This window comes from Protopterus annectens, chromosome 7.part0, assembly GCF_019279795.1.
Source record: "Protopterus annectens isolate FY-2018-M chromosome 7.part0, PAN1.0, whole genome shotgun sequence".
In the NCBI taxonomy this organism is placed as follows: domain Eukaryota; kingdom Metazoa; phylum Chordata; order Ceratodontiformes; family Protopteridae; genus Protopterus; species Protopterus annectens.
In genome coordinates, this window is record NC_056739.1 from 417,051,985 (window position 1) to 417,077,099 (window position 25,115).

The following is a 25,115-nucleotide window of genomic DNA, read 5'->3' on the forward strand; positions in this document are numbered from 1 at the left end:
GTGTTTCTGGAGGTGTTTGACACAGGCCCATCTACCTATTGGGTGTCCCCTCCAGCCGATCCCTGGTAGATCTTATAACTACCAGGGCATGGAAGGAGCCGGACACTGTAGAGCCGATCCCTAGGAGACCAGATAAGATCCTTAGTCCCCCGACAGACAGGACAGTGTGAAGCAAAGGTTCCCCCGTAGATGCCATGGTGGTGGCAGCTGCCACCAAGAAGGAACTGGCACAGGATAGTTCCTCGGTACATCCTCCCGACAAGGAGTCTTGGACGATGGACCGCATTGGAAAGCAGATGTTCACTTCAGCCACCTTCTCCATAAGGGCACTGAACTACTTGGCACACGTGATTGGGCTTCAGCGGGATCTAATCAAAGAGTACGCTGGGTCACCCCCAGAGTCCCTGTCGGCCGAGGACAAATGAACCTTCTCGGCATGAATGGCCACTCTAAAGTCGATATCCAACACTTCTATGCGGCTTCTCTCCCATGCCACGGAGGGGGCGGCTAGAGCCAGTGGAGCAGACATTGCCTTACAGCGTCATGCCTGGCTCCGTCTTTGTGATTTTGCGGAACCCTTCAAGGCATCCTTCGCGAATGCTCCCTTTGACAGTTCTACGCTGTTTGGCAAGACCGTCTGCGATATGCTACTCCAGAGCAAGAAAGACGGGAAGACATTGTCTGATGTCAGAATCTGCTTCTCGGCTCCTCAAAGGTCCTTTTCCAGGAACCAGAGAGGACAAAAGAAGATGTGGTTCCAGAAATCTCAACAATCCCGTTTCGCCCTGGACCCTTCATCCTTCAGAGGCAGGGGAGGACAAGGCAAAGGGGGGGCCGAAGAATTTCAGGTCAAGGGAACCCTTTTCCGACCAACCCGTGCAGCAACCCTGAGGGGTTGCCCGACTGCTCCTCTCTGGAGGCAGCCGGGGGGGGCGTTTCTCGGAAAACCTAGCTCATTGGGAGTCCATCACGACAGATCGCTGGGTGCTCCAAATAATATCCAGAGGTTACTCTATTCCCTTCGTGAATCCTCCCCCTCAGTTGGGGTGCCTCCCCGATGTCCCACCCAATCAGAGGGAGGTGGCAGCTTTAGAGATAAAAGAGCTGCTAAGAAAAAGAGCCATCCAGCGCATCCCCCCCAGGCCAGTCCGGATCAGGCAATTACTCCAGGTTCTTTTTGGTGCCAAAAAAGACGGGAAACTTAAGGCCAATTCTCGACCTGTCTACATTGAACCTGTCCATTGCCAAGGAGAGATTTCGGATGGTCACCATTCAATCTATTCTCCCTCTTCTGCAGGAGAATGACTGGATGTGCTCCATAGACCTCAAGGATGCATACTATCACATTCTAATGGACAGGCGATCCAGGAGGTTTCTCCGCTTTCGGTTGGGGGCCAGTGATTATCAGTTCATGGTGCTCCCTTTTGGCCACACCACAGCCCCCATGGTGTTCACCAAGGTCATGGCGGTTGTAGTGGCCCACCTGAGGCTTCAGGGAATACAGGTCTTTCCTTACCTGGACGACTGGCTCCTCGCCACTCCCACCAGGCATCTACTATTCTCAGCCAGGGATTATTTCCTGCATTTGGCCCACCAACTGGGGATCACTATAAATTACAAAAAATTGTCCCTTCAGCCTGCTGAGGTCCTGGACTTCATAGAGGCCAGAATAGACACGCTTCAGTCCAAGGCCTTCTTGACATCGGACAGACTCCACAACCTAACTCTCAATGTCTTAGCTCTTCTACAGTCTCCGGCCCCACCAGTGGAATTAGTCCTGAGGGCTCTAGAGTCTATGGTGGTGGCTATCAACCTTTCACCCCTAGCCCGCTTGAATATGAGGGTTCTTCAATGGACCTTGCAGGTCCAGTGGTCCATCCTTCAACATCCGTTGTACTCCCTGATTCCCCTCAGCAGGGTTTGCAGGGAATCTCTGCTTTGGTGGCTCCATTCCCGAGAGCTTCAGGAAGGGCGGCCCTTTTTGATGCCTCTACCCCAAGCCATGGTGACCACGGATGCTTCTCGACTAGGGTTGGGGGGGCATTGCATGAGCAGAACCGTCCAAGGCACATGGACTCCAACAGAGACCATTCTGCATATCAATGTTCTGGAGATGAAGGCAGTGCTTCTAGCGTTGCAAGCTCTCCATGCCCTTCTTCCTCTAGGGACTATTGCAATTCAGACAGACAACATGTCAGTGGTCTGGTACATTAACAAACAGGGAGGGACCAGGTCTTACCCTCTTTGCCGAAAGGCCATGAGAGTTTGGGAGTGGGCGATATACACCAACTGTTTTCTGCTAGCAACGTACATCCCGGGTCGGTCCAACATTTTAGCGGACAAGCTGAGTCAAACTATCCTCTCACCTTACGAGTGGTCTCTGAACCCCTTAGTAGCAAAACAGATCTTCCTCAAATGGGGTCAACCTTGCTGCGATCTGTTCACGCCACCTTCGAACACAAAGTGCAGCGAGTTTTTCGCTCTAATCCCTCCACCAGGGGAGAGCCCCAGAGACACTCTAGTTCATGTTTGGCCATCCGGTCTTCTTTATGCTTATCCTTCTCTCCCATTAATGACAAAATTCTTGCAGAAAGCTCGGTGGTTGGGGAGCAAGGTTATCCTCATAGCCCCATTCTGGCCTCGTCAAACCTGGTTTCCATACCTACAGTCTCATCTCATAACTCCTCCTTGGATCTTAGATCCCATTCCGGATCTGATTTCTCATCCTTCGGGATTGAAAACTCCGAACCTGGATGACCTCAAGCTTTTCGCTTGGTTGATCCAGTTCTTTTAGTGGCTAGGACTCCCGGCATCTCATCCGCAGTTAAATCCATCCTGGTGGCGGCACATAAGCCTTCTACCAGAAAAGTCTACAGCAGTAAATGGAAACGTTTTTCTATCTGGGCTGGGCATAGGAATTTGGACCCCTTTACGGCTCCCATTCCAGCAATACTTGAATTCTTATCCCACATTTTTCATCAGGGGGCCAGTTCTTCAACTGTGAAGGTTCAAATGGTGGCCATTTCCCACTTCCACATCGGAGACAATCTTGGTCCCTTAGCTTCCTCTAAGATCTGTAAGACCTTCTTAAAGGGCACTTTTCTTTTAAGACCTCCTGTCAAGAATGTGGTTCCTCCGTGGGATCTAACCTTAGTCCTCCAGGCTCTTACTGGGCCCCCCCCCCTTTGAGCCTGCAGCCTTGGTTGACTTAAAGTATTTGTCTTGGAAAACTGCCTTCTTGATTGCTATTACCTTAGCTAGAAGGGTATCGGAACTTCAGGCTCTTTGTACTAAACCTCCGTATCTTGTCTTCCATAAGAACAGAGTATCCCTCAGAACTAATCCCTCCTTTTTACCTAAAGTGGCTTCCGAGGCTAACATCAACCAATCCATTAATCTGCCTGTCTTCTTCCCTAACTACCAGAACAAAGGAGAATACAGACTCCATTCATTAGATGTGTATAGACAGTTGCTCTTTTATTTGCACAGAACAGCTACCTCTCATAAGTCAGAGCAGCTCTTTGTTTCCTTTGCTAAGCCATCCTTGGGTAAACCAGTAATGAAGGTGACTCTAGCTAGGTAGATATCTCACTGCATTTTGCTCACGTACAAAATTTCTGGTCGGCCTGAGCCCATGGGGGTTCTTTCTCATTCTACCTGTTCTATGGCTACCTCTGCTGCCTTTTGGTCAAGGGTCTTGGATGACATTTGTTCTGCGGCAACTTGGGCTTCCTCTCATACCTTTATTTCACATTATAAATTAGATCTGATATCCAGAGGAAGGGCAGCCTTTGGCTCTGCAGTGCTCCGGAATATTCTTCTTTGAGGGCCTCCCAAGTTTTTTGGTAGCTGGGGACTCTGTCCCACAGGTTGTTGATCAAATGAAGTTAACTACTTCAGATAAAGAAGTTATGTACTCACCATAACGTTCCATCTGAGTAGGTAACTTCATTTGTCAGCATCCGACCCCCCCTCCGTCCCCCTAACCTGTAGTTCGTTACCTGAATGATTAAGTGATTCACTCCTGGTAGGTATCAGGATAGGATGTTCAGGTTTTACTTGTTTTGGTGCTGTCTGATAATCGGGCAAACTCAATCTGAGGACTGGAGGGAGGTAGCTGGGTATTATGGGTAAGGGGGAGGAGCTTGGAGCTCTGATCTCTAGCTTGGAAAGCTGCCAGCTCGGATCCGGGTTAGATCCGATACCCCACAGGTTGCTGACAAATGAAGTTACCTACTCAAATGGAACGTTATGGAGAGTACATAACTTCTTTTTTATTCCTACAGTTAGAAAGGGCCCTAGGATTGTACGAGGAGCATATCTCATAATCCAGCTTAAGATGCTCTGTCCTTAGGCAATAGATGCACTTCTTGTGGGCATCAGAGTTTGGGATCTTGTGCCAACAAGAAGTGCATGCCTTAAAGCCAGGTTTATCAGACATACTGTAAATAAGGCTATACAAGAAAAAAAAATCACCTTATAGTAGTAGTACCCAAAGTAGAAAAAGTGGTACAAAAGTCACCGTCAAGCTTAAACCACTACACTAACACCACTATAGACTTCTAAACACCCAAAAAATGGAATGGTGCAGAGCATTATGGGTAGAGGAGGAGCTTGAGATTTGGATCCAAATCTTGTAAATGTGACAAAGTCAGATGAGAGGGTTGGCTCCATAAACCATCAGTGAGGAAGAATAAGGACAATATCAGAGCCAAGAAATGTTTGAAATGAAGGGAATTTTAGCAGATTTTGACTATTAAATTCAAGCCAGTTAAAAGTGTATTCATCAAGAATTTTAATGCCATATGTCATACTAACAGGACAGCAAATAGACAGAAGCGAACAGTTACATTTTTGTAGAGTTTAAAGAACTGCAACAAAGATGTCCACAAAACGTGTATATGTAGAGAGTAATTATGAAGATATCCAACAAAATGTATATAACCATAAAGCTTCTGACACCTCCAGTTGGACCTGCAGTCAAAAGAGTCTACTTTTCCTCGATAAAATGTGATTCAGAGACACCCTATCTGCAATCAGGGAAGACCTAATTATCATGTAATATGAATGTGTCTGTTCACATAGTCTTACAGCTAGTGTTAATCAGCAGTTTCCCGCTGTAATCACTGTTGATTGCTCATGGATCGCATGAAACAGGCAATCTCTCACACGCACACTCTTAGACATTCAGCCTCTCCATACCTCTCCACTGTCCTGATTTTTGCCTCAAAGTTTTGGTCTGTTTCTCATAAAATTGTAGTCTTCTGGCAAATCATGGAGGATTGAAGTCAGAAAATAATGACAGAAGTTTGAGATTCAGACTTCATACCCTTCAGAAAAAACATACTAATGCAAACCTGTTATTCTATAAACTTACTAAGTTTATAGAAGCAGCTTTAAAAATTGTCCCTATTTTGGGGCTATGTCTCCTCATTTTTTGCTGTAAGAAGTTTCAGAGGAATGTCTCCCTCTCTGTTTCTCTCTCTCTCTTTCACACACACACACACACACACACACACACACACACACACACACACACACACACACACACAAAACCTTTGTAAATCACTGGGGCTAGGCCCCCTGCAAAAACATTACTGTCAGTGGTGAGCAGTATGGATCTGGACCAGATGTACTGCTGCTAAGGGGGAACGGACTTCAGAAGTCGAATTGACTTCATGTGTATTGGTTTTTGGTAGTTCAACCTATTTACATTCAACATCAGACATGTAAACCAGATTTATGAATGGTTTACATTCTGCTGTTTGATGTTTTAATAGTAAACCACTGAGCACTGGTGATCAGAGGTACAGCATCCTCAGTCCCAAACAGACACCCCTCCTTCTCTATCAACAGTTTCTAAATTTACAGACCATACCTAATTGTGCCTTATGCCTGTCCTTTCATCGTAACCGATAGACTAGATTTACTATTATAGTCAGTCATTAATAGCAGACATTACAGTTATATACTTCTTATGGGGGTGGTTTCTTATATGATACTTGCTTTTTAGCATAGGGGACTGCAACTAACTGATGGACAACATGAACTGTCACATTCAAACAATAATAGCAGATGTAAGACTTCACTTCTGATGGCATAGAAAAACACTGACCTGATGGCTGTTTTCTAGCTCACACGTCTGTAGTGCTAATGAATACTTGGAAAACTGTGCAAGGTGCGATACTTGAGTTACTTGTTTTTTTTTTTTTTCAAGCAGTTTAGAGCAATGTTAAGATGACCCTTTTCATTGTGTGTTAACAAGGGTTACAACTCTGGGTATTAGTGCTACAAGAGTTATGTCTGTTAGCTGGCTTATTGAATTAAGATGCTATTAACAAGCTATTTCCTGTGGTCCAGTGGTTCAAGGTTTGATTTTCTCAGCCTCCACAGCCTAACTATGTGACTCTGAGCAAGTCAGTTAAGCAGGCACTGCTCCTGGGCTGAGTCTGAAAAAGGTCCATGAAAATCAGTCTACCCAGAAAACCAATAAAATAAAGATTCAAAGCTAGGCATCTAACTTGTGTAAATGCCTTACTGCAGGACCTTCTAAGGGGAGAGTACATGTCTAATTAGCACAGGTCCTCCCTGAAATGCCTCATTAGTGTATGTGGTAGGTCATAGTAAAATCCCACAGTGGCACTGTTTCTCTTGGTGGTAATTTGCTACAGTGGGGTAGTCTCTAAATCGAAAATAGTTACTAACAGCACAGGTGAAAACTTTTCTGAAACCCAAAAGTCTAAAGTGTGTCCTAATCCTGAGCAAAGATAAAGAAGTATGTTTATTTTACCATAGAGACCAAAGTATAACATGAATGGTTTTCTCCTTCATGATTTAATTAAACTAGCTGATTACTAAATGTCTGACTTTTTGTTCAACATTTGTATGCTTAAGTTAATAAGAGTCACCTAATGAGAGTATACCTCTGTGACCCAGTGGTTTTAATAAGTATAATAGGAATAAATGCAAGAAGTGTGGAGAAGTAGACAAAAAAAATCTGTTAAATAATCAGTGAGTGGGAGCGCTTTCCTCAAAACACTGTTTGAAATCCTTTGATAGAAGCACTCCCACTGATATATATTTTTTTTATTCGCCATGATTCTCCATACCAGGTTCTTCTATTTTTGTTTTTATTTTCTTTATGTTTTAGTAACTGGAGTTAGGACATAGCGGAATTTTGCTAGTATAGCCTTTACTTTAATAAGTATAATAAAATGGTTCCTCAAGTGCAGATTGTGTCATTAACATCCCACTAACTAAAAGTATAGACACCCGCTAAGTATAGATATCTGTAACATTTCCAAATGAAAATAAGTCACAGTGGGGGTGTCCTATTATGAAACAACAAATCTGATGTTGTCCTTTTCATTCTTATTCACTAACAGGTTACGGATCCAACCCGACTCTGACTCGGCCGCATTTTCAAGACTTGGATCTTAGTCTCAAGGTCCTTCCTCTACCCATAATGCAATATACCATCCTTAACTCCTCAGATCTCATTTGCCGCCATACAGCCATGAGGCAGATCCCTGGTCTTGAGCGTGAGAGTATTTATTTCTTGAATTTTTCAAAATGTTAACTTGTTTACTCTCTTTCTAGTTAATTATTTAGTCTTTTAATATATCTTTGTGGTAGTTCCTCTCTTTCCTCCCTCACTTAGTTATCGCAGGCATTAGTGTGTTGTTGTTGTTGTTTGTCTTCTTCCTTCTTTCACGCTTTGCTATATGAAAAAAAAAAAACAGAATTATTCTTAGTGGTAGTTACCTTTTTGTACTATAGTGACTTAGTTGGTGTTCTTGCTGCTTTTTTTCTTGTGTGACTTAGCTATGTCCAAGAAACCTTAGTGTTTCAAGAGATGCACTTCTTATGGGCACAAAATAACTAACTCCAATGCCCACAAGAAGTCCGTCTATTGCCCCGATTGTCTAAGGTTGGCCTGTGATATCTGTGTCATCTTCAATCCCAAGGCCATATCTGACCGTAGGAATAAATTAATTCTTAAGGGTTTTCTACCTGCCTCTTCATCTTCCTCTGCTAGGGCTCTAACCCCCTCAAAATTGCATGGCTCTGACGAGCCTAGAAAAAGAACTTTGCAAAAATCTCCAAGGTCTTCTTCTCAACCTCCTCAGAAGTTGGTCAGACCATCAGATTTGACACTCATGCAACCAAGATCTACATCATCTTTGTCGGATTCAACAAACATACCTCCCCGCTCAGATCCACAGAAAACCTCCTACAGGGATAATATCTATAGCCAATTCCTTTCTTCCTTCAACCTCAGTGTTGGATCCTAGGCCTTTGGATCTGATAACTAGGAGCCGAACACCAGAAGAAGTGATCAGACCAGTCTCTCAAACCCTTCCAGCCAAGTTGCTTCAGACACTTTCAAAGCATTCATGACCAGCTTCCTCAGCCTCATCCAGATCCTCTAGAACCTTGACAGATGCTGATATGGACAGAATGATGCAGAGATTCCTCAAGGCTGAAATCCAGACGGGGTCTTACCAACTCCATCCTTCTCAGATCCATGAGCGCACCAATCCAGACCCTTCACACTCCTTCTCGGATCCAACCCATAGTTTCAGAGTTCCAGAATCTGGTATACATGACAGATCTGCATTGGATCTGAGTAAGTCCCCTTCCTCAACTCCAACTTTTGCCCTGATTAGCCCTGCTCCAATTTCATCAGATCAGGGCTGGTCTCAGATCAGAGATGTTGGCATCAGGTCCGAGGGGTTGGAGTTGGCTCCGAAGCTGTGGGATTCATCCCTTCCTCTTGGTGCCTTGGCCCTCAACAGCTTGGGTCTGATTCTTTCTGGAGGCCATGGATCTGGGGTTGCCCCAGTCCTTCCTCCTTGGCTGTCTCAGCTCCATTGAGGATGGGAGGGGTCTCCCTGAGTCCATTAGCTTTCCAGATTGTAGAAAGGGCCTTCTTTTCACATAGAAATCTGTCCTCTCACATCTCAGATCCTCCCCTTTATCCTTCATTAGGTCTGAGCAGTGAGCCCATCATTTCTGCTCCAGGTCAGCCTACCTGGGAAGCCTCCATATTGTTCCACCTGAGTAATTCCCCTCCTGACATCTCTCCTGAACACCACACAGAGGAGATTCTGCAGTAGATGAAGTGTAAAAAGGAGACATGTAGGCTCCCCAATGCAGTCCCTCACTGAAGACACTGACTTTGATGAGGGAGAAGGATCCCCTCGATCACCACCTGATATCATCTCTTTCAGAGACATCCTGGAGATCCTTAGACAGAAAGGTGACTGGTCTTACTAACCTCCTTCTTCTGAAGAGTCAGTGTTCTTAGGAGGCTTTTGGGGTGGGCTCATCTATGTCCTGGGTGACCCCCATGGTGGATGAACTTATTAACCTAGTTATCTTCCAGTCCTGGAAGGAACTAGACATTGTCAAGCCTATCCCTAAGCAGCTGGATAAATTTCTAGCCCCACGAGCTGACAGAATACATTGGAGCAAGGGTGTCCCAGCTGATGCCATTCTTGTGGAGGCAGCCACAAAAAAGGAGCTAGATAAGCAGAGCCCCTTTATGCATCCATTGAACAGGAAGTCTAGAGTGATGGACAGATTGGGGAAGCACATCTACACCTCAGCCACATTCACGTTGAGGTCATTAAATTATTTGGCACACTTTAGCTGTTTGCAAAGAGATTTCATCAAGGAGCTATCAAACTCTTTTGCTGAGACCATGTCAGTGGAGGACCTCAAAAATGTTTCCCCAACTGGCTACTCTATAATCCATTGCCAATTCCTCAATGAGGTTGATCTCCCATACAGTCAAAGGTATGTCACAAGCAGGTATTTCAGGCATAGTCATAAGGAGGCATGCTTGGATGAGGCTATGTGATTTTGTGGAACCCTTTAAGGCATCCTTTATTAATATCCTTTTTGATCACTCCTGCTTGTGTGGGCCAACAGTAAAAGAAACGCTTACCCACAGAGAGCAGGAAGGAAAGACCCTATCAGCAATGGAAATCAAGTTTTCTACCTCTCAGAGGACCTTTTCCAGAAACCAGCAAGGAGGGAAGAAAACTTGGTTTTGGAAGTCTCAAGAGCCTTTTCAGGATCCACACAGGATACCTCCCTCAGAAGCAGAGGAAGAGGTTTCAACAGTACTCATTGCCCCAGAGGCTAAGGGGGTCTCCAGAACCAGGATTTCAGAGTCTCCTTCTCTGAAAGCACTCCTGAGGCACTGCCCAACTGTCCATCTCTGGAGGCATTTGGGGGTTGTGTTTTCCCTGCACCTAGATGCCTGGACAAAGCTTACAAACAATGCTTGGGTGCTAAGTATAATATCCTGAAAATGAGGAGGAAGCTCCCCAGTGTTCCACCCAGTCAGAGGCAATATGCAGCTCAAGAAGTTCAAAAGCTGCTACAGTTACAAAAAAAGAGCCATACAAAAGGTCCCAACTGAACAAGTAGGATTTGGAACTTATTCCCACTTCTTTTTGGTGCCAAAGAAAAAAGGGACCTAAGACCATTTTTGGATCTAAGCAATCTGAATCTGTATGTAAAGAAGTCAAAGTTTTGAATGGTTACAGTCCAGTCCATCCTGTCTCTTTTGCACAAGGGTGATTAGATGTGCTCTATAGATCTCCTGGATGCATACTATCATATCAAAAGAGACTGAAACTCCAGGAGACACCTGCACTTTCAGTGGGGAGCCAATCACTACCAATTCAGAGCACTGCCCTTTGGACTCACCACAGCCCCCTGGGTGTATACTAAATGCATAGCAGTTGTAGCAGTTCACTTGAGGCTCAAAGAATTCCAGGTGTTTCCCTATCTAGAGGATTGGCTACTCACTGCCCCAGCAAAGCATCAACTTCTACATGCCAGGAATTACTTGCTTCAGCTATCCAGTTCCCAAATCCCTGGGCATCACAAAAAATTCTTGCCAAATCCAACATGACTCCCATACAGAATCTAGAATTCATATAAACTCAACTGGATACTAAGAATCTAGTGGCTTCATTACCTCTTCACTGCATCACATCTCTGAGGAATCAGGTGTGCAACTTACTCTCTCTCTTCTATCCCCTCCTGCAAGATTAGTGTTACAGGCTCTTGGATCAGTGTCAGCAACTATTATTCTAGTTCCACTAGCAAGATTTTTTATGCAAATCCTCTAATGGACTTTGGCTGTATAGTGGGCTATTCTTAACCAGCCACTATTTGTTCCCATCAAACTCACTCCAATTTGCAAATGTCATATTCGATGGTGGATACAATTCATACAATCAAATGACCTGTTTTTGGACAGGCTGTTCTCATTCTCCCCCTCCCACACAGACACGGTGACCATAGACACTTCCCAAATGGGGTGGGGGGCATTACAAGGAAAAGACATGTCATCCCCTTTGGAGACCAAGCTGCACATAAATGTCCTTGATATGAGAGCAGTCCTTCTACTGTTGCAGGCCTTTCAGAATATTCTCCCTCTGGGGATGGTTGCTATCCATATCGACAACATGTCATTAGTCTGGTACATCAGCAAACAAGGAGGAACCCACTCCTATCCATTCTGTAGAGAGGCCATGAGGGTCTTGGAATGGGCTATCTCTTCAGACCGCTTTCTAATTGCAATGCACATACCAGAGAAAACCAATGTGCTGGCTGACAGACTCAGCAGGTCCATTCTGATTCCTGATGAGTGGTCCCTCAATCAATCAGTAGCGACCATGATTTTCAGCTGGTGGGGCCAACCTTGCTGCAACCTATTTGCCTCTCCCCTCAGCAACAAGTGCAGTAAGTATTTCATTCTGATCCCTCCTCCAGAGGAGTCACAGAGGGATGCTCTGATTCATGATTGACCCCCAGGTCTCCTCTGTGCTGATCTCCCTCTTCCTTTGATCCCAAAGTTCATACAGAAAGCAAGCAGGCTAAAGAGCTCAGTCATACTCATTGCCCCCTTTTCCCCTCAACAAGTGTGGATCCCCTTTCTTTTGTCTCACCTCAAATATCCTCCATGGATACTGGAGCCCAGTCAGGACCTCCAATCCCACACTTCGGTATTCCAGCATCCCAATCTCCACTTGTTCAAGCTGACAGCATGGTTTCTCCAATTCCAGTAACAGTAAGACAGTCCAGGCTTACTTCCCCAGTCCATAACATTATTTTGGTTTCTCAGAACACTTCCACTAAGAAAGTCTACAAAAGCAAATGGAAAAGATTTTCCAGTGGGGCTTCTAAAGAGAGCATTGACCTGTTTTCAGTGCCTGTTTCAGCCATCCTTCTCTTTATGAACCAATCTCTCTTTTATGCCTAAGTGGTCACAGAGACTAACATTAATCAATCCATACAGTTGCCAGAATTCTTCCTGAACTTTACCAATAAAAGCAAATATATGCTACATTTTCTTGACGTTCATAGACAATTACATTTCTATCTTCACAGAACAAAATCATACAGGAAGTCTGATCAGCTGTTTGTATCTGTCTCCCCCCCAACTGCTTAGGTCAGGCAGTTTCCAAAGTTACCTTAGGCAAATGGATTACTAATTGTATTTCCCCGATTTATTCTCTGAAAGGTTTGGAATTGCCTGGACCTCCTAGAGCCTATTCCACCAGATCTATGGCTACTTTATCTGCTTTTTCTTCTAGAATTTCAATTGATGACATCCGTGCTGTAGCCACTTGGTCAAAGTCTCACACCTTTGTTACATATTACAAATTGGACATTATCTCCAGAAGCAGGGCTTCTTTTGGCTTGGCAGTGCTCCAGCAAATCCTTCCTTGAGGTTCTCCCAAGAGTTATGTAGCTGGGGACTCTGACCCATCAGTGAGAAAGAATGAAAAGGACATTAGATTTAGAAGTTATGCATTTACCATAACTATGGTGTCTATGTTGTCCATTTTCATTCTTCCTCACCTTCCCTCCCAGCCATCCCCCGACCTTGTCACTCCTAGAAGGATCTTTGAATGAGTTTTAGAATGTTTATGATACAGGTTTGAGCCTCTATTTCTTCTCTGTCTGTGATGTTTCTATAATTCACTGGGCAGTAAGGCAGACAACTCAGTCTGAGGAGATGAGGAGGATGTAGTGCATTATAGGTAGAGAGAAGAGCTCAAGACTAGGATCCAAGTCTTGAAAATGCAGCCGAGATGGATCCGAGGGTTGGATCTGTAACCCATCAGTGAGGAAGAATGAAAATAGACTACACAGATGCCAAATTATGGTAAGTACATAACTTCTAATTACCAAAATCCACAGGACTGGAAAGGACAAAAATAATACCCTAAAAATAAAAGGGCAAAAAATCTAATTTGAGTGTTTGTTTTTGGAGAGGTGGGCAAGTACACCTGCACTACTGGGGGAGCAGGCAAGCCCTTCTCACCCCAAACTTATATATACCAGCTCCATGTGAAACCAACTCCAAAAAGAGAGAAATCTCCAAAAAATAAGTGAATCATTGACAGTACACAATTTGACATAGTTTTTGTTTATCTTTCGGCTTTTCCCAGTTAGGGGTCGCCACAGCAGAACTTCGGTCCACTAATGATTGGCAGTTGGTTTTCATGGTGTCGAGTTGCCAGCCCGATGCCCAACCTTCGACGAAGGCACACCCATTCAACGCATGTCTTTCAAACGCCCACTCGACCGCGGGGAGGACATGCAGACTCCACACAGAAGGCACTCCCAACCCAAGCCCAGAATCGAACGGGAGAACCTCTTGCTGTGAGGCAACAATGCTACCGCTGTACCACCGCGGAAGTTTACAATTAGACATCACATACCAATAATGATTTCCTATGAACAGAGATGGAGTTACATTTCTCTGTGTTTTTTCCCTTAGTGCTATTGATGCTGCTTGAGGATTTCAGTTCAACCATCTGTAGAAGAGCTGTTTATAGTTTATTTACTGTGAAGTAAGTTTTCAGCCTTTTCAGGGTCTGGTTAGATTGTTCTGTATTTTTTTCATGTTTTATTCATACTTTTTCTTATTTTCTCTTTTTTTACTTTATTTAACAATAGATATAACACATATGCATTGCTACATTAGTTTTTACAAGTTTTCAAAATGTGTGGCACTGGCACAACAAGATAGAAAATGACATTACTAACTGTTTTTCTGGATCTTTTCTTGGTTAGGGTGTGTCCGTTTTGGAATTTGTATGTATTTCTGTAAGGATGTGAAGCCTGAAACTAAAATGTCTGTTATTATTTAGTGACTTCAATTCTTAATGATTTTCCAGAAAATCACAAATTTTATGAGGAACTGACCAAAAACATGAGGCAACAATCTGGACATTCTGCTAAAATCCAGACATTTGAGAGGTATGGTGAGTGTGTTTTTTCCCATTCAAATAGTCACTAAAAAATAAATAAATGATAGATATTTTTCATCTTTCATGAGATAGGTCTAGGATTAACAGGGGATTTTGTCTATATTTATAGGTGAATTTCTAAGAGCAACAGGGAATAAATAATCGAACAGCTGCTTAACAGAAAAGACAATAAAAAGTGATTTCTCTTAGAATACATTAAAAGGTTAAAAATGTATTTTCTGAAAATAAGTAGAAAGAGTAAAATAAAATAGTATAGTAATTAGTATGCATGTTTGGCATCCATATTATGTGACATAACTGTTCCGTGACTACCACAGCTCAAGGAAAACTGCAAATAAGGATGACTCCCTAATTCCTGACTAACACAGGTGCAAGGACGACCAGAGACAGGAATGACTCCCTAAGTCTTGATGGTTGTCATATAATTCAACTTGAAAAAGAATAGAAATCAGCTTATCAGCAGACTGCATGGCATCAAGCAAATACCAAAGTATTGACTTCAAAAGATTGCTTTCATAAACAGAATCCAAATGGTACCAAAAAGTGTATAAAAAGACTATAAAACTAAATGTTGGTAGCTGAGTAATTTTTAGGAATATAGTTCCGAGGTTAATGGAGAATCATCATCTGTATCTGTATCGAAAAGCAAACCTTGTACAGTAAAAGCTGTAAGCTTTAACGTGTACTATGTGTCACCTGTTATATAGATAAGTTGCTTTATTAGTAACTGCACTCAAATTGGTTTCAATAAAGTACAGTATTGAAAAGTATATTTTCAATATACGTTTACAGCCTAGCCTGTATTCAAACACAGGAGGAGTGGTGCCCTGCATAGTGTCACTCCAGTAAAGGTGCAGTAACTAAAATTTACATATATGAATAAGTCATAAATAGGAGCACCTTGGTCTTATACAGCTTGCAGCAATACAGTTTTCAGACATCTAAATCCAGATTGAGACTGCCATGCAGTACAGTTGCAGTGCAATAAATTCTCCAAGCCAGTGAATTCCAAGGTTTCAAATCTGCAACTGCTGGTTTTGTTTCACCAACTTTTCAAGTGACTATGGGGGAATTTCCATCCATCTGCAAATGAACAGTCTGATCACCTGTCTAGCTGCTGTGTGGTAAGACTTTTTTCTGTGTCACATACAGTATGGATGCCATTAGGGATCATAGTAAAAAATGTAAACAGTTTTACTCTTAATGTAGCAGAATGACCAGATAAAATCTGGGGCAGAATGCAATATTGGCATGATCAGCATATTGGTAAATGTAAAACCTTACGAGGGCAAGTTGATTCACATGTATTTTGCAAATGTATTAAAACATTTGACTGGTATCTCAAACAAAAGAATGTGTCTATGACAGTAAATGTTTATTGTGCGAGTCTTAAGAAACTGCTTTCTGTGTGCAATGTCATAAAAGTACAGTTCAGACCATTGAGGAAAAGTTAAACTGTAGGGAAAAATCTTCTGATGGTAAAAAAACAGATAAGGGTGATATACGTAGATTATATCCAGATGTTAAACAGCTATGTCCTGTCACTACATTAATTTCAGAGTCAGAACAGCAGTCAAATCAATTACTAACAGAATCTCCTGTAGATCTTGTTACACCCTTTAAAGACTATGTACAAAAGTGGAATGAAGCCACTATGCAGCAAAAAACAGGTAAGGACAAGGATGAGGTTCTTGATAAATTGACAGAGGAGTTTAATAAACTCTTAAAAGACAATTAAAATTAGTTCAGAAAGTTTAAAAAAGATATACAAATGCTTCTACAACAGTGCATAGAGGCCCTGCAGTCAGCAGAGCAGACCACTGAAAAGTATCAGAAAGGCCATGAAGAATTACAGGAAAGAATTGACACTATTCAGCAGCAGTTACAAGATAAGAAAAATCTGGTTAGTGAATATCATAAAACCTGTAAAGAATTACAGAACACATTGAAACTCTTAAGCAATGGCTACAGAACAAGGAACAGCTGGTTAGTGATGTTCAGGATAAGCTAATATGAGGTAACGGTCAAACAGAAGAGTTAAAAGAAGAACTGCAAAAGACTAAGCCAGTACAGGTCATAGAGCAGGGAACTCCAGCAGATTTGTACATACAGTCAAGGTTGCTACAAAGCATGCCACAGTGGAATGATAAAAAGGCATAATTTACAGCATGCTTACATTTGAAGAATGGGTAGCATGCACAACAGGATCTGAGGTATGGACAGATGCCTTACTCAGGTGCTTTTGGATTTTATTCCCAAATGTTTTAAAACTTTCATCTAGTTAAATTAGAATGCTTATAAATTAGACAGTAAGTTAGGGCACTTAACCACTGTTTTCATGGCATATATTCAGGGGCAGCCACTCACACCTAAGTTGTTAGATAATTTCAAAATCACCATCTCAGACAAATTAATGATGCAAGCTGACCATTTTAAACTAGCATTCCAGCTAACCTATCAGAAGTTGGAAAGGGACATGCAGCAAAAGGAAATACAGAAACGCTTAGTACATTGCTTTTAAGAGCAAGTAAAAGGGGTCCCAGGGGATATTAAATGCATTTATGAGGAAACTTCAAATACCCTCACTGACTTAGTACTAAGACTAATGAAAGGATGGACTATGGCTGATGATGTGACATTATACTCACATAATATTTTTACCTTAGAAGAAAGTAGTGAGCCATTTGAGGTAATACGTGGAGTAAGAGGTCGAGGTAGAGAATGATGGTGTGATCAACCACCACTGGAAAGAGTTGTGTCAGCAACTCCAGCTCCAAGTTTAAAAGCAGAGGACGAGCAAAAGGTGCCAACTTGCTTTATCTGTAAAACAATAGGTCATGTTAAGCAAAACTGTGACCATTGCAGAGTCTGGCACAAGAAAAAGGAAGAACAGGGCTTGTTTGCAAAAACAGAGCCAAAATATTTACAAGACAAGTCAGAAGATCAAGTCAATGTACAGAGATCTTACAATATTGGTAAAGACAGTTATAAAGTTCATCAATACACAGAGATAGGGGATGTATGTCCCATAGATTTTCAGGCAGCTTCACCTGTAAGTCCAAAATATTTGGAAAAACAGGCAGAAGAGATAGCTAGACTACAGTTACAGAAAGAGATTGAAAAATCTAAACATGTGGATTACTCAGACACAGGGCAAGATGACAATCAACAACATGCAGTGTGCCATGTTGCATTTGACAATAAGGGTGAGGATGAGTGGATTCCCATACACTAGGGGTGTGCCCCCTTTTCTCTGGTATCTTTCCTGGCTACCTTTAAAAAGGGTCGAGATGGGCACCCACTGATTGTTATCTGAGTAGAGGGGTCACTATGGCAAAATTTTTATTGGATACAGGAGCAGCAGTATCCATCACAAATAGACAGTTACCTATAAATCCTATGAAAAAGGTTTGTATCTTAGCATTTAATGGTACAGGATGCTATGCAGTAAGTAGGCAAGATGTAGACATTAAGTTTCACCAAGAAGGGCAGTCATGGAAGGGTGCATTTTTGATGAATCCATCCTCTTCAACTACCATTATTGGTATGGACAGTTTAGGACCTTTGGGCATAGCAATTGATTTGCCTAACAGTATTTTGTGGATAGGAGACAGGGAAAAAGAGGAAGAGGTAAATTTAGTTTGCTGTGCAATCTCTCTACCTGAAAACCTGACAAGCCTACAGGACATGTAAATACAGATAATGAGAATATGTGGCAGCATTTAAAACAGCAATTCTCAAACCTGTGGTCCAAGGGACCCAGTGGCTGTGGAAAACTAGAAATGCCATTAGGGGTGGGTAGTGATCAGGACTACATACTGCCATTTCAAAAACAGTATCCCATTCCTAGTGATGCAGAGGAACATATGGAAAAGTGTATTGCAGACTGGGAAAAGGAGGGAATCATACAAAAAGGCAACTGTCCCAAAAATTCACCAGTCTGGCCAGTTAAAATGAAAAATGATAGTTACAATCTTGTCATTGATGTATAGACAGTTTATGAGTATGCAACTCACAGAGCATACCTAACTCCAGGAGTTCCAGAACTGGCTGCATGTATTAAACCACAAAGTAAGTGGTTACAGTAATAGATTTAGCAAACAGCTTTTTCACCATACCACTCAAAAAGAGAGACTGGCCATGATTTGCCTTTACATTTAAAAATCAGTAATATGTCATGACAAGGTAACCTCAGGGATTTCAAAATAGTCCAATTATTTTCATCAGACAGTAGGCCTATGTTAGAAATCAGCAAGCATCAGCAATGGTTAAAACAACTTAGAGAAGTATATGATTACAATGCAAGACAGCAAGCTTAGCAACTATGGAAAAAGGTCCCAATATTACCGCCGGAAGAAAACCTTCCTTGTGGAACAAAGGTATTAGTAAAAATGTTCCAGATGGAAGGGCCCTGGGACAGCAATTGGCAGGGACCTTTTGAAGTAGTGGAACAAATAGCCCCACTGGTCTACAAAATAAAAGGTAAAAAGAAAAGCAGAACAGTTCTAGTACACAGAGATCAAATGAGAGTAGTTACAAGCAGTGAAGAAATGAAGTCACAAAAGTGACATGCATGTATTTTCTTTTCAGAAAATGAAAATGAAGTTGCCTAAGGTGCACCTGTTTGGAATATAGAAGAGCAAAAGGCAGACAACAGCATATGTAAATATATGTACATTTAAGCATGTGTTAGTTAAACCAATATCTATTTTGTTTTTTTACATTTTTTTTTGTAATTGTATAATAGCATCTGGAATAGCAGAAACCCCAGCAGAAAAAGTATATGAGTAATATTGAGAACATAAGTTTTTTATGAGAAAGGGCTACAAAAATAGCACTCAAGGTAATTTTTATAGGTTCATAGGCTGGTACTAGGCTATCAGCCCTGGGGCCTGTACAAGCCTAGCCATAACAATTCCCTGGATATTTCTTCCCACAATATTTACTTTCCTGGACCCCTGTCTAGCAGGGCAACTGACATGACCTCTGGGGTGAATTTCCTATCTCCCATCCAATCGTCAAGATTCCTTTTGAAGTGGGCCAAAGAGGCGCTCTGCTTGACATGTCTGGGCAGTCTATTCCAGAGTATGGGGAGTCTCTGGGTCAGGAACCTATCCCTCCAGCATGTTTCGTTCATTGTGATGACAAGGTTTAGATCCCTGGAGCATGTGGCTCCGAGGGATTGGGATTTCTTTAAGTGGAGCATGTCCAACAGCTCAGGGTTTGACATGGCCTTGTATGTTAAGCAGAGATCACCTCTGAGTAGACAATATGCCACAGAGTATAGCTGGGGTTTTTTTAGACGATCAGCATATGGCATCTGCTTAGGCTTGTGATTCTTTTAGTGAGGTATTTCTGCAGCCTTTCCAGCTGTTGCAGATGTCTTGTGAAGTACATACCAACCGGGCGTTATACTCTATAATGGGTCTAATGAGGGATGAGTACAGTGGGACAATGACCTCCTTTTTTCTGGATAAAAAGCCCTTAGTGATGAGGTGTGCCACACAGAAGGATTTCCTGACTGTTGTGGTGATGTGGTTATCGAAGGTGAGACCACTGTCCACCTGTGTCCCTAAGTCTCTCATCACACTTTCAATATTTAGTGTACTACCACCTATGTGGTAATTCATGGGTGCATGTTTTTTTCCAAAGGGGATAACTATACATTTATTGGCATTAAGCTTGAGCCCATGGCTCTGGCACCAAGCATCTGTTTCTGTAAGGCCGTTTTGTAGAATATCCACATCATTTGGGGATTCAATAATGGCTCCCAGTTTGCAGTCATCTGTGAACTTTGCTAGCCAGAGTCCCTTAGTGTTGGCCTGTACTTCATAGTAGATGTCAAACAAGAGCCGGTCCCAGGACTGAACCCTGAGGTACTCCACTTGTCACTTGTCTGGATCTGGATTTAAAGTTTGCTATTTTTACAGTCTGGGTTCTCGCAGTAAGCCAGTTGGCAACCCATCGAGTGACATAGGGATTTATGCCCAGCTTAGTAAGTTCATCTATGATTCCAGAGTGAGGGATGGTGTCAAAGGCCTTAGCGAGGTCCAGATAGGCTGTGTGGACCATCTTACCTTGTCCACAGCTCTGGAGACTGAATCAAAGAAGTCTATCAGGTTCAGGAGACAAGATCGGCCCTTCATGAACCCAAACTGGGTGGGGTCCAGTGTTTGAAGGTTGCCAATGTCTTTGTTTATAAGTTCCATGATAATGCATTCCATGCCCTTGCAGATCAGGATCGTCAGACTGATGGGACAGTAGTTCCCGGAATCCAAGGTGGATCCCCCCTTGTGGAGTGGGATAACTGTAGCTGTGCGCCACTCAGTGGGCAAGAAGCCTGTGGTGAGGCTATGATTAAACATGACACTTAGGTGAGGTGCCAGTTCATTTTGTACTTCATGTAGTACACAGCCCAGTATGTCATCTGGTCCTATGGATGCTGTATTCTTAGTTTTGGAGAGTGCGGTTTCTACCTGTGTGGCAGTAATTACCAGAATTTGGCAATCTTTTGGTATTGAGATGGGCCCTTTAGGGGGTGAGAGGGGGGTGAAGTTGGCACTAAATCGATCTGCCAGGACATTGGCAATATCCTTGGGATCAGTATATTTAATGCCATTCTGTTGTAGCTCAGAGCAGATCTGAGCATTGCCATTTAGATTCTTGACATAACTATAGAATGCCTTGTGGTTGTCTTTGGAATCTTTGGCAATTTTATTTTCATAGCTAGCTTTTGAGGATTTTATGAGGGATCTCAGCTTCTTACTGAGGCTGGTAAGGGAGTTTTTTGCATCCTGGGATTTTCATCTTTTCTAAAACAGTTTCTTCCTTCTGTTGTATAGTTTTTTTTTTATAGCAGGGGACCACCACATTGGCTTCCTTTTTTTGGAGGAGAGCATCTTGGTTCTATTTGGGATGGCACGATTCATGCACAAGTGGATGTGCTCGTACAGTGCCTAAGTGTAGGATTCAGCAGTCGAACTTTCAGATCCCGTCTGCATGGGTTCCATGAAGTTTGTCACTTCTGACTTGAGTAGCATGAAGTTGGCTTTGGAGAAGTTTTTTACGGAGGTTTCCTTACTGGGGGGTGGGTGTGGGATGTGGATGTCAAGGGTGATTTGCATATGGTCAGACCTGGGTGACCACTGGTGTGGAGCATCTATCTCCCATGTTGGTAATGACCAGGTCTAGGATATTGGAGTCCCTGGTGAGACAATGGATTAGTTGATCCAGGGCATTGGAATTTATGAATTCCAAGAACCATTGGGAAAAGGGGTTGGTACCATGTAGTTTTCCCAGTTAATGGCAGGGTAGTTGAAATCACCCAGTATTAGGGTGTTTGGTTGTATCTTAATATTTTCCAGTATGTTTAGAAAGGTGTAGTGAGAATCTTGGGGCATGGTGGGGGATCTGTAGCAAGCTACCATTTGGATTGCAGTCTTACCTAGTGTTAGTTGCACCTGGAGAATTTCAGATGCATTGTGTTGGGCAACTAGCCTGGAGGTGTGAATATCCTTGGTGAATATGGACACTCCTCCACCTTTAGTGTTTCAGTCTTGGTTTTGTGGCTGAAAAGTGCGGTAAGAGTTGTAGCCTGGTATCACAGGGGTGCTCTCTGGAGACTTGAACCAGGTCTCAGTTACTGCACAGAGATCGATGTTCTCTATTTTTAGGAGTGCCTCGAGAGAGTGCATTTTGAGGTTTAGACGTCTAGCATTGAGTAGCATTACCTTCAGATTTTGCATGCTTGTATCTGCTATGGTGGTGGTTTTGTCCTTTGAACCTTGCCTAAGAAAGGCACTATAGGGGTGGCAAGAGCTTTAGCCAGTAACCTGAATCCCAGGGGTGACAGGTGCAGACCTTCTCTGGCAAAGCATTGTGGTTTGTCGATCATGTCTTCCCAGGTAGAAAGATAGTGGATCCCCTTTGAATGACACCAGAAGCTTAGCCAATTGTTGAAGTCAATCATTTTGTCCTTATATTGTGGTATCATTCTGAGCGAAGGCAAGATGCTACTCAGGGCTAGGGTCATCCCTGCCTGGGCCACATGATCCAAGAGCTCTTCCATGTCTCTTTTCATGTAGTCCAGGGAGGTACGTCCCGGTCACTCACTCCAACATGGACAATGCCAGAGTCGTATCTTTACTTGTTGTGGAGTGACTTCAGTGCTTGTGTTATGTGGAAGATCCTGGCACCTGGCAGGCAGCTGACTGTAATTTTCTCCTTGTTCAGCCTGGTGAGTGGGACATCAGTGTGCCTGACTATAGAGTCACCTATGACTAAAGTGTTGGGTACATTGTCTTGCCTTAGGGTCTGTTGTTGGGTGGCACACTGGTGTTGTGAGCTATGTGTCACTTTGGTTGTGACTGGTGTTTGTTTGCATTTCAGCTTTGGAGGTCCTTGTTGCTTGGACAGGTTAATGTTAAGGGCCTCTCCATATGTGGGTTTAGTGTTGCTATGTGTGGGTGTTGATGGTGTGGGTTTTGAAGGGCTATGAGTTGCTTGAGGTGTAGCGCAGGTGTTAACCTTCTCCTCTTGACTGTCTAGCACAATCTTGGCCGGAGAGAGCTTTACTTCCAGTTTGGCTATATCAGTGCATCTCTCACAGGTTGTAGTGTTGGGTGGTAGGAGGAGAGGGTTGTCTGTGTACATGAGGCAGTTGCCGCATTGCCCCACTATGCCTAGATTCACCAGGTGGACAGGAGAAATCACCAGAAGCTGACCCTTCGACATGCCTGTTTAGGTGCTTTTTTTGTAAAGTACAGGAGCTGTTTTCCTTTACCTTTGCAAGGTACTTTGCAATTATAGGCTGTTTAGTGCCTAAGATTAATTTCTCCTCATTGACAAGGAGAGTTGAGTGCTTGTATCAGTTTCAGACTTCCTAGTGCTTTCCAGCATGTTCTAGAGCAAGTGCTAGTCATAGGGGTTCAGATTTTAGATGTTACTACTGAGAAATCAGCTAGTTCTAAGATAAAATTTGAAGAGCAGACTTTCTGGCACCTGGAATAGTTTAACTGTAGCCTCACAGTGCTGAACAATGCGAAAAATGCCCAAACACACACATTTTTAAGTCAGAAAGTTGAAAGGGATAGAAATCAGACCAAAAAAGCTAATAAAATTACAATTTCAGAGCTGGAAACCACTCCTCTGTCCAGGGGGACAAGAATGTCATATTGGAAACCGTTATTTTAACTAGAATGTAAGTCTGGAACACAGTTAAAAGACAGGTATATATTCAACTCCCACAATATAAAGTTAATGTTAACTTACAAAACAATACTGGTATAAAATGTTGCATACTGCAAGGAGAAAGGGCACTCTTCCAATTTTCTACTGACTGTGTGAGCAGTACTGCAGAAGGGCCTAAAATAGAGCTACGGGAAGGAAATATATTGGTCTGTACCAATGATTCAGTAATTAGTGGAAGAAAAAACCTTGCCCTTTCATTATCAGAACTTTTAATAATAATCCCACAGCCAAGTCTGATGTAGTAATCAGGGTACCATCAGCATGTACGGTAGTGGGACAGGAATACCAGAAAACTGTAATACATTTTAATATCTCATTCCCTCCCATTGGGAACGGTTGCAAGAGATGAAGAGCATGGTATGATACTCTTTTAGGGTGGATGAGAACAGGTTTAAGTACCTCAAATTTGGCAGATATAGAAATTTTAGCAAATAGGCTAAATCTAACAGGTCAAGATATTTCACAAATTGTGCATTTAGAAGCACAATGGATACCCACTATATGGGCATCACAAAAAGAGCATGTTAACTTTCGAAAGGAATTCCTCTAACATTTTAATGAATCTTTGATTAGCAGGATTCAGTCTGATGTTAATGTCACTGTTTATAGATTGGACTATGTACATTACAGTCCATGTGTGTACAAATGCAGAAAATTTTTGTGCAAGCAAAACTGATGGTAAATAATGAATATGCTTTGCTTATGCTGTTCAGCAAATGGATACCACATACCAATTGGGTACAAATGCATGGAGATCAGACACTCTGCACAAATACTTATTTTACAGGGTGAGTGACATATTATAATGTTACAAAATCAAAGGTAATCAGCTGGATTCAGTAAACTTCTGTGCAGGAATAGCTTATTCCCTGCACAGAAGGGACCATTCCCATGCAGCACGGCAGTGCACCATGCATATTCATGAAGGCATGCTGCCGTGCTGTAATATGGACACGGTTCTGTGTACGAGTGCAGAGGGTATGTCTGAGAGCAGTGCTTTCACAATACACATGCCCCCTGCACACCAGAATTGCTGCATGGAAATTTAAATAAAGCGAGATGGGTTCCTATCAGCAGACTGAAGACACATGTTTTCGAATGTGTCTTGGTCGAACTGACAAAACCGAAACTGCAAAATATCGAAGCAGCATGTAAGCAAATTCTTTCCCTGGGAAAGAATTCACTCAGCCGCTTCGGTACTTTTTTCATTTTTGCCACTGTAGTGCGGTCTCGGAGTTGGTATATTTAAGTAGGGGGGTGTGGGGGGCACAGCCCTTGATGTTGGGGTGTGTGGGGGATGAAGCCCCCCCACTTAATCTCATGTTTTAATGTGCTTTCTTTTTTTTTTTGTTGGAACAGCGATTTTTTTTTCCCTTGGAAAAAAATCGCTGTTCTTACAGTTCGGTTTTGTAAGCTTTTGCTTATATGGGGTCGATTAATCACCGTTCACTTACTAAGCATTCAGTGATCTAATATAGACCTGAGCGAGATTGCTTGTTACACCTCCCAACTCATCAGAGTAAGAAATCTGGACAAAGCCATATGGGACAATTGTCCCTA